This window comes from Osmerus eperlanus, chromosome 2 (genome assembly GCF_963692335.1).
Source record: "Osmerus eperlanus chromosome 2, fOsmEpe2.1, whole genome shotgun sequence".
Classification (NCBI taxonomy): Eukaryota; Metazoa; Chordata; class Actinopteri; order Osmeriformes; family Osmeridae; genus Osmerus; species Osmerus eperlanus.
This window is the reverse complement of record NC_085019.1, coordinates 16,348,343-16,353,135: the sequence shown is the minus strand read 5'-3', so window position 1 is coordinate 16,353,135 and position 4,793 is coordinate 16,348,343. Positions and strand designations below refer to the sequence as shown.

The 4,793-nt window shown below is 39.7% G+C and overlaps 1 long non-coding RNA gene across 1 annotated transcript; it reads left to right on the top strand.

The window, feature by feature from the left end:
- The first annotated feature begins 1,572 nt into the window (after positions 1–1,572).
- Positions 1,573–2,477, top strand: LOC134014376 (uncharacterized). Its single transcript, XR_009929040.1, has 2 exons — positions 1,573–1,625; positions 1,780–2,477. It is a non-coding gene; the product is annotated as an uncharacterized LOC134014376 (long non-coding RNA).
- Positions 2,478–4,793: the final 2,316 nt, after the last annotated feature.

The following is a 4,793-nucleotide window of genomic DNA, read 5'->3' as shown; positions in this document are numbered from 1 at the left end:
CACGCGTGTTTTCGTGACGTTAGTGACGTAGTGACGTGAGTAACGTCAGTGACTGTGGCTAGCAAATTAGCCACCGTTAGCTTCACTTTTCGCCACAAAAACATAACTTGAGCCTAAACCATGCAACGGAACGTAAATAAAAATACAAGCAACTCAATCGCTACCAAGACGAAACTTTTGACACCTAGGTTGTCTATGTAGGCCAAATATTGACGAAGATTTAGGGGGGCAAAAATAAATAATAATAAATATATATGTGAGAGAACAAAGGTTGTGCCCTTGCCGAAGGCAAAGCACACCCAATAAAAATAATAAATATATATGTGAGAGAACAAAGGTTGTGCTCTCGCCGAAGGCTTGAGCACACCCAATAAAACTAACAATAACAATAGGTTCCCTCCTTACGGAGGAATCCTAATAATATATATGTGAGAGAACAAAGGTTGTGCCCTTGCCAAAGGCAAAGCACACTGATGAAGAAAATGTTTTGTCCGTCTCTTCATAAACAGAGTGACTAAGTTCAGTTGAGTTCTGGATTTTAATACGTATTTATCAATTTGCAGATTGGGAGAGAAAACCAGACCTCTGACAATAAATGACAACACAACACCAGGCTTAGGTCTCAATCATGTCTCTCTCCGCTCCGAAAGCCGAAGGACCATCTTTAATAGGGCACAAGAATGTAAACATAGATTGTGACAGTCAGGCAGGAATGACGTTACAACAGTCTCAGAGATAAAGATTCACAGCTCCCAACACATGACCACTCAGACTAGAGAGATCATAGTTAGCGCTCTCCTTGTAGTCATGACAAAGGACGTTTACCCAGTACTTTCTCCTGATCACGAACATCTATTAACCCTGACACATAGACACAATCTACTCTTATTAATAGCAAGCTTACATGAGAACATACTAACTAGTATCCAATGACTAGTTATATTGATTAGTGAATAATGTAAGCACACCGGAAATCGCAATTTCTTCCACAACACCCAATAATAAAACTAACAATAACAATAGGTTTCCTCCTTACGGAGGAATCCTAATAATAATACTAACAATAACAATAGGTTTCCTCCTTACGGAGGAATCCTAATAATAATACTAACAATAACAATAGGTTTCCTCCTTACGGAGGAATCCTAATAATAATACTAACAATAACAATAGGTTTCCTCCTTACGGAGGAATCCTAATAAGAAAAGGTAGAAACACTTGAGGTGTACATTTCATAAAGAAATCGATATACTGTGTTAGAACTCTTTTATATCCCATATCTTTGGAGAAAAAAAATGTCATGCACATGTACCACATAGCTGCCTTGTCACTGTTCCTTAAACGTATAGTTTTGTTTAGAGTTACTACTAGGGATGAATGTAAAAAATGTATCTAAGTTCTAATATGTATACATTGTCTTCCATAAACAGTACAAATTTCTCTTTTAGAGGTCGCTACACGGATCTAACAGATGATGCTCTTGATCTGAAGGTGCTGCTATTCGGAGTATGTCCCACAGGCTTCGGAGGAGAACATATCGAGTGGCAGAGTCAATTTCGCTGTGGCATCTTGATGGAGTTTTGAATTGAAAATTAGATTTTCTGCTTCACATGAATGCCATAGAGGTTAGGACTTTTCTTTCTATTAAACGCCCAACATGTTGCACAGAAATGTATACAAATCATTTTAGCTGCATTCAAGCCATTTATATATTTTTTGTTATTTATAAAATAAGATGTGCAAGTGAAATCTTTTATTTTCCCTTCCTTCATCTCTTAGGTGGAGGATTGTAATCCATGGAGGAATCGATGGGTTCAGCCGACTGGTGGTTTTCCTGAAGGCTTCTAACAGCAACAGAAGTGACATTGTAATGGACCTGTTTTCGGAAGCAGTCGCCCAGTTTGGTGTCCCATCCAGAGTGAGATGTGACTATGGAGGGGAAAACAACGCCATTTGTCTCTTCATGGATGTCTTCCGAGGATCAACCCGAGGGAGTGCTTTAAGAGGGATGAGCACTCATAATCAACGCATTGAAAGACTGTGGGGCGATGTCTGGAGAGGCGTGACAAAAAAAACGCAAGGTCCTACGTAGTGTGGTCAGGTCTGCTGAGTTTATCATCGGCAGGCCACCACTAGCCATTTTACATTGATGCATTTCTCACTAGTCACTTTACACACTGTCACTTTCAGCTACTGGTTGCACTATCAGCAATATTGCACTAACTGTACCCCACTTGTCTTAGGTTAGTATAGGTCTAAGGTTAGTATAGGTCATTATCTATATTAGAGGTCTCTATTTTGTATATTTAGGAGGTTTATAATTTGTTATTATCATTTTTCTTTTAGCTTATCATAGATGTAATCTAAGTACTTATTATGTTATGCCAGGTTGCTTTGCATTGTCTTGTCCCAAAAATGTCAGTGCCCAGTCTGACTTTGTGGTGTTCTGTGTACCTGACAATAAGACTTGAAACAGATGTCTACCACTCCTTGTTTACATATGTATAGAGAAAATGAAGGAATCATTATTGCCAACAACGAAAGGCATCTTTGGGCTCTTCACTTCATTTACTTGCCTCGTATAAAACGTGACCTTGGATTGTTTTGCAATCAATGGAATCACCACCTACTGAGGACTGCCAGATACATGTCCCCATATCAGATTTCTGTGCAAGGTTGTCTTGACACAACAGTTGCAACATCAGACTGGTATCCAAGGTATATTTGGAGCAGCCAGTTCCAAGGGGCGGCCGACCAGGGGGCGGCTGCACTTGCCTTTGACTGGCTACAAAGAGTTGTGGTTCCCCTAAACCAATTTCAACCAAGTGACGAACAGTTGGAACACCTCAGGCAACACACAATCCTTTGGGTGGAGATAGAGACAGTTTGGGAACTGATCAGGTCCTCAATGTCCTGTCTTAAATACAGTGCACACACACATCATTTAACTGTTGTAATCATATTGTCGATAGGCCTTGGAATGAGTAAGCAGTCTCAATCATGTCAATGTAATAAAGATGAGCAGACCAAATACAATTTTGTTTGTGTTTAATGTTATTGCATTATGTAACTATGAAAATAGGATACATGTAGGACGAACAATATTCAGCCCTCCCAACGGATCAGCAGATCACATACATAACAAATTCGAAGATGAGTATCATGCCTTTGAAATACATACATTTAAACAGAACAAAATACATTCATGTGTTCAATAAATTTACGACTACATTTAGCCCTCCCCAAACTGATCCGCAGAACCTATTCTAACCTATCTCCACCTTTCTTTTAAAGTTGTCATAAGTCTGGCCCACAGGTAAGTAAAGCGCCAGCGTGCACGTGTTTGCCTTTGGGAACGTGGCCAGTCCATCTTCTGGGTAGAGAAAGGCGAGCTCTGGCTGTACCGGAAATATGCAATATATACATGTTATAATAATGATAATTAAGCCTCTATAGTGCATAGGCGAATTAATTCCTAGTCAAGTCAATAGCCTATATTTTGCTGTAGCCTTGTTTTGTGGTGTGTTTGGCCTCCGACAGTTTAGAAAAAAGCAGAGAACTGATGTTTAAATGTACAGTGCATTATATACACTGCATAATATACTAACCCCCTTGGATTAGAATATTAAGCTAGGCCTACATAATCTAAATTGACCAACGTTAGACATTTCATAAACAACGTGTTCAACTATATGCATAAATATATGTGACTCTGTAGCCTACTCATAGGCCTACAATTTGAGACAATTTAAGACAAGCATTTCATGACAAACTATTCAGTGTCATTCATTTTACGAAAATGATGCACCTCCACTGGGGAACAGGGATGAATGCAACCATGGCCTATAATGACTCCAAGCGCAGAGCATGCAAGGAGATTGTAAATAATTAAAAGGTCATATACACATTTATTAAAGATTCGTATTATGCTGAAACTTTACAACCACCAAAGTGTGAGTGAAAAAAGAAATGTGTGCGCTATGCCCCATGTATGGTCAGAGGGGATTCAAACATTCAATAGCTTACCAAATAGGCAAAGGAATGCACCAGATATCTGGCCAAAGGTGCTGCTCAGGCAATGCGACTAGCGGCATGGAGATTAAATCTGTTCACATTTGTTACATACTACTGTATTTGTTCTTACAGCCGATATGGCCCAGTTTCCCAGACATGGATTAAGCCTAGTCATTTTTCTCTTACTTTTGGACTAGAACTACGGGTTTAATCCATGTCTGGGGAAACTGGGCCATTAATAATGTGCGCTCCTTGCTCAGGTTTAATTAAAGGCACTCTGTTCCTTGCTCCACTAATTTACAACTCCGTTCAAACATGCTCTGACTAATGCTGGGTACACACCACAAGATAATCGGGCTGATTTTGGGCCGATTTCCCCCTTCCGACAATCCTAGGTAATGTCCCGACAATCCTAGGTTATGTCACGATTATCTACAGATAATTTTATCAGATTTTCCCTTGATGTGAGTTGTGTTAAGAGTGACCGAATTGCTCGGAAGAACGTTGGAGCCGCTCCAAAATCATGATGTGTGGGGGGAACCCCGAGGACAAACACCACACACTATAGGATCAAAAAGGTTAAATATAGGATTTTCTTGTCCTCACATTTGTGGTCTCTCACATTTAAAAAATCTTAAAAGATTATAAAAATATTGGTGTGTGTACCCAGCATAACACAGGTCTCTATCCTCTATAGACCTGTCCTGCATGTTTGAGAGGTTTCCCTGCTCCAACAAACCTGATTCGGAAACTTTTGAGCAGACGTGAGAATGTGCGGA